The sequence below is a fragment of the Nicotiana tomentosiformis genome, chromosome 2, assembly GCF_000390325.3.
Source record: "Nicotiana tomentosiformis chromosome 2, ASM39032v3, whole genome shotgun sequence".
In the NCBI taxonomy this organism is placed as follows: Eukaryota; Viridiplantae; Streptophyta; class Magnoliopsida; order Solanales; family Solanaceae; genus Nicotiana; species Nicotiana tomentosiformis.
In genome coordinates this window covers 180250783-180261767 of record NC_090813.1, presented here as the reverse complement: position 1 = coordinate 180261767, position 10985 = coordinate 180250783, and positions in this window count along the sequence as shown.

Genomic DNA, 10985 nt, shown 5'->3' with positions numbered 1-10985 from the left:
GGTTTTACGTAGCTTAACCCATGTAGAACCTTTAAGCTTAGGGGGATTCAGCTCATAGTTCCAGGTAGAAGAACTCTTCGCCCATGCTGTTTTTCGTAGCTTAACCCAGGTAGAACCTTTTTGCCTACGGGGATCTAGCTCCTAGTGTCCGGGTAGAAGTACTCTTCGCCCATGTTGTTTTTCGTAACTTAACCCATGTAGAACCTTTTCGCCTAAGGGGATCCAGCTCATAGTGTTCGGGTAGAAGTACTCTTCGCTCAGGTTGTTTTACGTAGCTTAACCCAGGTAGAACCTTTTTGCCTAGGGGGATCCAGCTCATAGTTCCGGGAAGAAGTACTCTACGCTCAGGCTGTTTTACGTAGCTTGACCCAGTTAGAACCTTTTCGCCTAGGGGGATCCAGCTCATAGTTTCTGGGTACAAGTAATCTTTGCTCAGGTTGTTTTACGTAGCTTAACCTAGGTAGAACATTTTTGCATAGGGGGATCCAACTCATAGTTTCCGGGTAGAAGTACTCTTCGCTCAGGTTGTTTTACGTAGCTTAACCCAGATAGAACCTTTTAGCATAGAAGGATCTAGCTCATAGTTCCGGGTAGAAGTACTCTTCGTTCAGGTTGTTTTTCGTAGCTTAACCCAGGTAGAACCTTTTCGCCTAGGGGAATCCTCCTCATAATTCCGGGTAGAAGTACTCTTCACCCAGGCTGTTTGTCGTATCTTAACCCAGGTAGAACCTTTTCACCTTGGGGGATCCTGCTCATAATTCTGGGTAGAAGCACTATTCGCCTAGGCTATTTTTAATAGCTTAACCCAGGTAGAACCTTTTCGGCTAGGGGGATCCAGCTCATAGTTTCAGGGTAGAAGTACTCTTCACTCAGGATGTTTTATGAAACTTAATCCAGGTAGAACCATTTCGCCTAGGGAGATCCAGCTCATAGTTTCCGGGTAGAAGTACACTTTGCTCAGGTTGTTTTACGTAGCTTGACCCAGTTAGAACCTTTTCACCTAGGGGATCCAGCTCATAGTTTTTGGGTAGAAGTACTCTTCGCTAAGGATGTTTTACGTAGCTTGACCCAGGTAGAACATTTTCTCCTAGAGGGATCCAGCTCATATTTCCGGGTTATAGTACTCTTCGCGTAGATTGTATTTACGTGGCTTTACCTAGGTAGAACCCATTCACCTAGAAGGATTCAACTATTAGTTTCTGGGTAGAAGTACTCTTCGCCCAAGTTGTTTTACGTAGCTTAACCCATGTAGAACCTTTTAGCCTAAGGGGATTCAGCTCATAGTTCCGGGTAGAAGTACTCTTCGCCCATGCTGTTTTTCATAGCTTAACCCATGTAGAACCTTTTTCCCTAAAGGGATCCAGCTCATAGTGTCCGGGTAGAAGTACTCTTCGCCCATGCTGTTTTTCGTAGCTTAACCCAGGTAGAACCTTTTCGCCTAAGGGGATCCATCTCATAGTGTCCGGGTCGAAGTTCTCTTCGCTCAGGTTGTTTTATGTAGCTTAACCCAGGTAGAATTTTTTCGCCAGAAGGATCCAGCTTATAGTTTCTGGGTAATAGTACTCTTCACTCAGGATGTTTTACGTAGCTTAACCCAGGTAGAACCATTTTGCCTAGGGGGATCCAACTCATAGTTTCAGGGTAGAAGTACTCTTTGCTCAGGTTATTTTTCCTAGCTTAACCCAGGTAGAACCTTTTTGCCTCGGGGGATCCAGCTCATAATTCTGGGTAGAAGTACTCTTCGGCCAGGCTGTTTTTCATAGCTTAACACAGGTAGAACCTTTTTGCCCAGGGGGATCCAGCTCATAATTCCTGATAGAAGTACTATTCGCCTAGGCTGTTTTTTGTAGCTTAACCCAGGTAGAACCTTTTCGGCTAGGGGGATCCAGCTCATAGTTTCTAGGAAGAAGTACTCTTCACTCAGGATGTTTTACGTAGCTTAACCCAGGTAGAACCATTTCGCCTAGGGGGATCCAGCTCATAGTTTCCGGGTAGAAGTACACTTTGCTCAGGTTGTTTTACGTAGCTTGACCCAGTTTGAACCTTTTCACCTAGGGGGATCCAGCTCATAGTTTCTGGGTAGAAGTACTCTTCGCTAAGGATGTTTTACGTAGCTTGACCCAGGTAGAATGTTTTCTCCTAGAGGGATCCAGCTCATATTTCCGGGTTATAGTACTCTTCGCGTAGATTGTTTTACGTAGCTTAACCTAGGTAGAACCCTTTCGCCTAGGGGGATTCAACTCTTAGTTTCTGGGTAGAAATACTCTTCGCCCAAGTTGTTTTATGTAGCTTAACCCATGTAGAACCTTTTACCCTAGGGGGATTCAGCTCATAGTTCCGGGTAGAAGTACTCTTCGCCCATGCTGTTTTTCGTAGCTTAACCCAGGTAGAACCTTTTTCCCTAAGGGGATCCAGCTCATAGTGTCGGGGTAGAAGTACTCTTCGCCCATGCTATTTTTCGTAGCTTAACCCAGGTAGAACCTGTTTGCCTAAGGGGATCCATCTCATAGTGTCCGGGTCGAAGTACTCTTCGCTCAGGTTATTTTAAGTAGCTTAACCCAGGTAGAATTTTTTCGCCTAGAAGGATCTAGCTTATAGTTTCTGGGTAATAGTACTCTTCACTCAGGATGTTTTACGTAGCTTAACCCAGGTAGAATCTTTGCTTAGGTTAGTTTTCCTAGCTTAACCCAGGTAGAACCTTTTCGCCTCGGGGGATCCAGCTCATAATTCTGGGTAGAAGTACTGTTCGCCCAGGTTATTTTTCGTAGCTTATCCCAGATAGAACCTTTTTGCCCAGGGGGATCCAGCTCATAATTCCGGGTAGAAGTACTCTTCGCTCAGGTTGTTTTATGTAGCGCAACCCAGTAAGAACCTTTTCACCTAGGGGGATCCAGCTCAGAGTTTCCGGGTAGAAGTACTCTTCGCTGAGGTTGTTTTACGTAGCTTAACCTAGGTAGAACATTTTTGCATAGAGGGATCCAGCTCATTGTTTTCGGGTAGAAGTACTCTTCGATCAAGTTGATTTACGTAGCTTAACCCAGGTAGAACCTTTTAGCATAGAGGTATCCAGCTCATATTTTCGGGTAGAAGTACTCTTCGCTCATGATGTTTTACGTTGCTTAACCCATGTAGAACCTTTTCACCTAGGGGATCCAGCTCATAGTTCCGGGTACAAGTACTCTTCGCCTAGGCTGGTTTTACGTAGATTAACCCAGGTAGAACTTTTTCGCCTAGGGGGATCCAGCTCATAGTTTCCGGGTAGAAGTACTCTTCGCTCAGGTTATTTTTCAAATCTTAACCTAGGTAGAACCTTTTCGCCAACGGGGATCCAACTCATAGTTTTCGGGTAAAAGAACTCTTCGCTCATGTTGTTTTACGTAGATTAACCAAGGTAGAACCTTTTAGCATAGGGGGATCCAGCTCATAGTTTCTTGGTAGAAGTACTCTTTGCTTAGGATGTTTTACGTAGCATGACCCAGGTAGAAAGTTTTCTCCTAAAAGGATCCAGCTAATATTTCCGGGTTGAAGTACTCTTCGCCTAGATTGTTTTTACGTAGCTTAACCTAGGTAGAATCCTTTCGCCAAGGGGGATCCAACTCATAGTTTCTGGGTAGAAGTACTCTTCGCCAAAGTTATTTTACGTAGCTTAACCCATGTAGAACCTTTTAGCCTAGGGGGATTTAGCTCATAATTCCGGGGAGAAGTACTCTTCGCCCATGCTGTTTTTCATAGCATAACCCTGGTCGAACCTTTTCGCCTAAGGGGATCCAGCTCATAGTGTTCAGGTAGAAGTACTCTTTGCCCATTCTGTTTTTCATAGCTTAACCCTGGTAGAACCTTTTCGCCTAAGGGGATCCAGCTCATAGTGTCCGGGTAGAAGTACTCTTCGCTCAGGTTGTTTTACGTAGCTTAACCCAGGTAGAAACGTTTCGCCTAAGGGGATCCAGCTCATAGTTTCTGGGTAATAGTACTCTTCACTCAGGATATTTTATGTAGCTTAACCTAGGTAGAACCTTTTCACCTAGGGTGATCCAGCTCATAGTTTCCGGGTAGAAATACTCTTTGCTAAGGTTATTTTTCGTAGATTAATCCTGGTAGAACCTTTTCGCCTAGGGGGATCCACCTCATAATTCCGGGTAGAAGTACTCTTCGCCCAGGCTGTTTTTCGTATCTTAACCGAAGTAGAACCTTTTCGCCTATGGGGATCCAACTCATAATTCTAGGTAGAAGTACTATTCGCCTAGGCTGTTTTTCGTAGCTTAACCCAGGTAGAACCTTTTCGGCTAGGGGGATCCAGCTCATAGTTTGTGGGTAGAAGTACTCTTCACTCAGGATGTTTTACGTAGCTTAACACAGGTAGAACCATTTCGCCTAGGGTAATCCAGCTCATAGTTTCCGGGTAGAAGTACACTTTACTCAGGTTGTTTTACAAAGCTTAACCCAGGTAGAACCTTTTTGCCTATGGGGATCCAACTCATAGTTCCTGGTAGAAGTACTCTTCGCTCAGGTTATTTTACGTAGATTAACCCAGGTAGAACCTTTTCGCCTAGGGGGATCCAGCTCATAGTGTCTGGGTAATAGTACTCTTCACTTAGGATGTTTTACGTAGCTTAACCTAGGTAGAACCTTTTCGCCTAGGGGTATCCAGCTCATAGTTTCCGGGTAGAAGTGCTCTTTGCTCAGGTTATTTTTCGTAGATTAACCCATGTAGAACCTTTTTGCCTAGGGGGATCCAGCTCATAATTCCGGGTAGAAGTACTCTTCGCCGAGGCTGTTTTTCATAGCTTAACCCAAGTAGAACCTTTTCGCCTAGGGGGATCCAACTCATAGTTCCGGGTAGAAGTACTATTCGCCTAGGCTGGTTTTCGTAGCTTAACCCAGGTAGAACCTTTTCGGCTAGGGGGATCCAGCTCATAGTTATTGGGTAGAAGTACTCTTCACTCAGGATATTTTACGTAGCTTAACCCAAGTAGAACCTTTTCACCTAGGGGGATCCCGCTCATAATTCCGGGTAGAAGTACTATTCGCCTAGGCTGTTTTTAATAGCTTAACCCAGGTAGAACCTTTTTGGCTAGGGGGATCCAGCTCATAGTTTCAGGGTAGAAGTACTCTTCTCTCAGGATGTTATACGTAGCTTAACCTAGGTAGAACCATTTCTCCTAGGGGGATCCAGCTCATAGTTTTTGGGTAGAAGTACTCTTCACTCAGGATGTTTTACGAAACTTAACCCAGGTAGAACCATCTCGCCTAGGGGGATCCAGCTCATAGTTTCCGGGTAGAAGTACACTTTGCTCAGGTTGTTTTACGTAGCTTGACCCAGTTAGAACCTTTTCACCTAGGGGGATCCAGCTCATAGTTTCTTGGTAGAAGTACTCTTCGCTAAGGATGTTTTACGTAGCTTGACCCAGGTAGAACATTTTCTCCTAGAGGGATCCAGCTCATATTTCCGGGTTATAGTACTCTTCGCGTAGATTGTTTTTACGTAGCTTAACCTAGGTAGAACCCTTTCACCAAGGGGGATTCAACTCTTAGTTTCTGGGTAGAAGTACACTTCGCCCAAGTTGTTTTACGTAGCTTAACCTATGTAGAACCTTTTAGCCTAGGGGGATTCAGCTCATAGTTCCGGGTAGAAGCACTCTTCGCCCATGCTATTTTTCGTAGCTTAACCCAGGTAGAACCTTTTTGCCTAAGGGGATCCAGCTCATAGTGTCCGGGTAGAAGTACTCTTCGCCCATGCTGTTTTTCGTAGCTTAACCCAGGTTGAACCATTTCGCCTAAGGGGATCCATCTCATAGTGTCCGGGTCGAAGTACTCTTCACTCAGGTTGTTTTACGTAGCTTAACCCAGGTAGAACCTTTTCACCTAGAAGGATCCAGCTTATAGTTTCTGGGTAATAGTAGTCTTCACTTAGGATGTTTTTCGTAGCTTAACCCATGTAGGACCTTTTTGCCTAGCGGGATCCAACTCATAGTTTCCTGGTAGAAGTACTCTTTGCTCAGGTTATTTTTCCTAGCTTAACCCAGGTAGAACCTTTTCGCCTCGGGGGATCCAGCTCATAATTCCGGGTAGAAGTACTCTTTGCCCAGGCTGTTTTTCGTAGCTTAACCCAGGTAGAACCTTTTTGCCCAGGGGGATCCAGCTCATAATTCCGGGTAGAAGTACTATTCGCCTAAGCTGTTTTTCGTAGCTTAACCCAGGTAGAACCTTTTCGGCTAGGGGGATCCAGCTCATAGTTTCAGGGTAGAAGTACTCTTCACTCAGGATGTTTTACGTAGCTTAACCCAGGTAGAACCATTTCTCCTAAGGGGATCCAGCTCATAGTTTCTGGATAGAAGTACTCTTCACTCAGGATGTTTTACGAAGCTTAACCCAGGTAGAACCATTTCGCCTAGGGGGATCCATCTCATAGTTTCCGGGTAGAAGTACACTTTGCTCAGGTTGTTTTACGTAGCTTGACCCAGTTAGAACCTTTTCACCTAGGGGGATCCAGCTCATAGTTTCTAGGTAGAAGTACTCTTCGCTTAGGATGTTTTACGTAGCTTGACCCAGGTATAACGTTTTCTCCTAGAGGGATCCAGCTCATATTTCTGTGTTATAGTACTCTTCGCGTAGATTGTTTTTATGTAGCTTAACCTAGGTAGAACCCTTTCGCCTAGGGGGATTCAACTCTTAATTTCTGTGTAGAAGTAATCTTCGCCCAAGTAGTTTTACGTAGCTTAACCCATGTAGAACCTTTTAGCCTATGGGAATTCAGCTCAAAGTTCTGGGTAAAAGTACTCTTCGCCCATGCTGTTTTTCGTAGCTTAACCCAGGTAGAACCTTTTTGCCTAAGGGGATCCAGCTCATAGTGTCCGGGTAGAAGTACTCTTCGCCCATGCTATTTTTCGTAGCTTAACCCAGGTAGAACCATTTCGCCTAAGGGGATCCATCTCATAGTGTCCGGGTCGAAGTACTCTTCGCTCAGGTTGTTTTACGCAGCTTAACCCAGGTAGAACCTTTTTGCCTAGAAGGATCCAACTTATAGTTTTTGGGTAATAGTACTCTTCACTCTGGATGTTTTACGTAGCTTAACCCAGGTAGAACCTTTTTGCCTAGGGGGACCCAACTCATAGTTTCCGGGTAGAAGTACTCTTTGCTCAGGTTATTTTTCCTAGCTTAACCTAGGTAGAACCTTTTCGCCTCGGGGGATCCAGCTCATAATTCCGGGTAGAAGTACTCTTCGCCCAGGCTATTTTTCGTAGCTTAACCCAGGTTGAACCTTTCTGCCCAGGGGGATCCAGCTCATAATTCCGGGTAGAAGTACTATTCGCCTAGGCTGTTTTTCGTTGCTTAACCTAGGTAGAACATTTTCGGCTAGGGGGATCCAGCTCATAGTTTCTAGGTAGAAGTACACTTTGCTCAGTTTTTTTACATAGCTCAACCCAAGTAGAACCTTTTTGCCTAGGGGATATAGCTCATAGTTCCGGGTAGAAGTACTTTTCGCTCAAGATGTTTTACGTAGGTTGACCCAGGTAGAACATTTTTGCCTAGAGGGATCCAACTCATATTCCGTGTTGAAGTACTCTTCGACTAGATTGTTTTTACGTAGCTTAACCTAGGTAGAACCATTTCGCCTAGGGGTTTCCAACTCATTATTTCTGGGTAGAAGTACTCTTCGCCCAGGCTGTTATTCGTAGCTTAACCCAGGTAGAACCTTTTTGCCTAGGGGGATTCTGCTGATAGATCGGGATAGAAGTACTCTTCGCCTATGCTATATTTCGTAGCTTAACCCAGGTAGAACCTTTTTGCTTAATGGGATCCAGCTCATAGTGTCCGGGTAGAAGTACTCTTCGCTCAGGTTATTTTACGTAGCTTAACCCAGGTAGAACCTTTTCGCCTAGGGGGATCCATCTCATAGTTCCGGGTAGAGGTACTCTTCGCTCAGGCTGTTTTATGTAGCTTAACCCAGTTAGAACCTTTTCGCCTAGGGGGATCCAGCTCATAGTTTCCTGGTAGAAGTACTCCTTGCTGAGGTTCATTTACGTAGCTTAACCTAGGTAGAACCTTTTTGCATAGAGGGATCCAGCTCATAGTTTCCGGGTAGAAGTACTCTTCGCTCAAGTTGATTTACGTAACTTAACCCATTTAGAACCTTTTAGCATAGAGGTATCCAGCTCATAGTTCCGGGTAGAAGTACTTTTCGCTCAGGATGTTTTACGTAGCTTAATCCATGTAGAACCTTTTCACCTAGGGGGATCCAGCTCATAGTTCCGGGTAGAAGTACTCTTCGCCTAGGCTGGTTTTACGTATCTTAACTCAGGTAGAACCTTTTCTCCTAGGGGGATCTAGCTCATAGTTTTCGGGTAGAAGTACTCTTCGCTCAGGTTGTTTTTCAAATCTTAACCCAGGTAGAACCTTTTTCGCCAGCGGGGATCCAGCTCATAGTTTTCCGGTAAAAGAACTCTTCGCTCAGGTTGTTTTACGTAGAATAACCAAGGTAGAACCTTTTAGCATAGGGGGATCCAGCTCATAGTTTCTTGGTAGAAGTACTCTTTGCTCAGGATGTTTTACGTAGCATTGACCCAGGTAGAAAGTTTTCTCCTAGAGGGATCCAGCTAATATTTCCGGGTTGAAGTACTCTTCGCCTAGATTGTTTTTACGTAGCTTAACCTAGGTAGAACCCTTTCGCCTAGGGGGATCCAACTCATAGTTTCTGGGTAGAAGTACTCTTCGCCCAAGTTGTTTTTCGTAGCTTAACCCATGTAGAACCTTTTAGCCTAGGGGGATTCAGCTCATAATTCCGGGTAGAAGTACTCTTCGCCCATGCTGTTTTTCATAGCATAACCCTGGTCGAACCTTTTCGCCTAAGGGGATCCAGCTCATAATGTCTGGGTAGAAGTACTCTTTGCCCATTCTGTTTTTCATAGCCTAACCCAGGTAGAACCTTTTCGCCTAAGGGGACTATCTCATAGTGTCCGGGTAGAAGTACTCTTTGCTAAGGTTATTTTTCGTAGCTTAACCCAGGTAGAACTTTTTCGCCTAGGGGGATCCACCTCATAATTCCGGGTAGAAGTACTCTACGGCCAGGCTGTTTTTCGTAGCTTAACCCAAGTAGAACCTTTTCGCCTAGGGGGATCCAGCTCATAATTCCAGGTAGAAGTACTATTCCCCTAGGCTGTTTTTCGTAGCTTAACCTAGGTAGAACCTTTTCGGCTAGGGGTATCCAGCTCATAATTTGTGGGTAGAAGTACTCTTCACTCAGGATATTTTACGTAGCTTAACCTAGGTAGAACCATTTCGCCTAGGGGGATCCAGCTCATAGTTTCCGGGTAGAAGTACACTTTGCTCAGGTTGTTTTATGTAGCTTAACCCAGATAGAACCTTTTTGCCTATGGGGATCCAACTCATAGTTCCGGGCAGAAGTACTCTTCACTCAGGTTATTTTACGTAGATTAACCCAGGTAGAACCTTTTCGCCTAGGGGGATCCAGCTCATAGTGTCTGGGTAATAGTACTCTTCACTTAGGATGTTTTACATAGCTTAACCTAGGTAGAACCTTTTCACCTAGGGGGATCCAGCTCATAGTTTCCGGGTAGAAGTACTCTTTGCTCAGGTTATTTTTCGTAGATTAACCCAGGTAGAACCTTTTCACCTAGGGGGATCCAGCTCATAATTCCGGGTAGAAGTACTCTTCGCCAAGGCTGTTTTTCGTAGCTTAACCCAAGTAGAACATTTTCGCCTAGGGGATCCAACTCATAGTTTCAGGTAGAAGTATTATTCGCCTAGGCTGGTTTTCGTATCTTAACCTAGGTAGAACCTTTTCGGCTAGGGGGATCCAGCTCATAGTTACTGGGTAGAAGTACACTTCACTCAAGATGTTTTGCGTAGCTTAACCCAGGTAGAACTATTTCGTCTAGGGGGATCCAGCTCATAGTTTCCGGGTAGAAGTACACTTTGCTCAGGTTATTTTACGTAGCTTAACCCAGGTAGAACTTTTTTGCCTATGGGGATCCAACTCATAGTTCCTGGTAGAAGAACTCTTCGCTCAGGATGTTTTACGTAGGTTGACCCAGGTAGAACGTTTTCGCCTAGAGAGATCCAGCTCATATTTTCGGGTTAATGTACTTTTCGCCTAGATTGTTTTTACGTAGCTTAACCTAGGTAGAACCATTTCGCCTAGAGGGATCCAACTCATAGTTTCTGGGTAGAAGTACTCTTCGCCCAAGTGGTTTTACGTAGCTTAACCTTTGTAGAACCTTTTAGCCTAATGGGTTCCAGCTCATAGTTCCGGATAGAAGTACTCTTTGCCCAGGCTGGTTTTCATAGCTTAACCCAGGTAGAACCTTTTCGCCTAGGGGGATTCAGCTCATAGTTCTGGGTAGAAGTACACTTCGCCCATGCTGATTTTCGTAGCTTAACCTAGGTAGAACCTTTTCCCCTAAGGGGATCCAGCTCATAGTGTCCGGGTAGAAGTACTCTTCGCTCAGGTTATTTTACGTAGCTTAACCCAGGTAGAACCTTTTCTCCTAGAGGGATCCAGCTCATAGTTCCTGGTAGAAGTACTCTTCGCTCAGGCTGTTTTATGTAGCTTAACCTAGTAAGAACCTTTTCGCCTAGGGGGATCCAGCTCATAGTTTCCGGGTAGAAGTACTCTTCGCTCAGGTTGTTTTATGTAGCTTAACCTTGGTAGAACCTTTTTGCATATAGGGATCCAGCTCATAGTTTCCGGGTAGAAGTACTCTTCGCCCAAGTTGTTTTATGTAGCTTAACCCAGGTAGAACCTTTTAGCATAGAGGGATCAAGCTCATAGTTCCGGGTAAAAGTACTCTTCGCTCAGGATGTTTTACGTAGCTTAACCCATGTAGAACCTTTTCACCTAGGGGGATCCAGCTCATAGTTCCAGGTAGAAGTACTATTCGCCCAGGCTGTTTTTACGTAGCTTAACCCAGGTAGAACCTTTTTGCCTAGGGGGATCCAGCTCATAGTTTCCGGGTAGAAGTACTCTT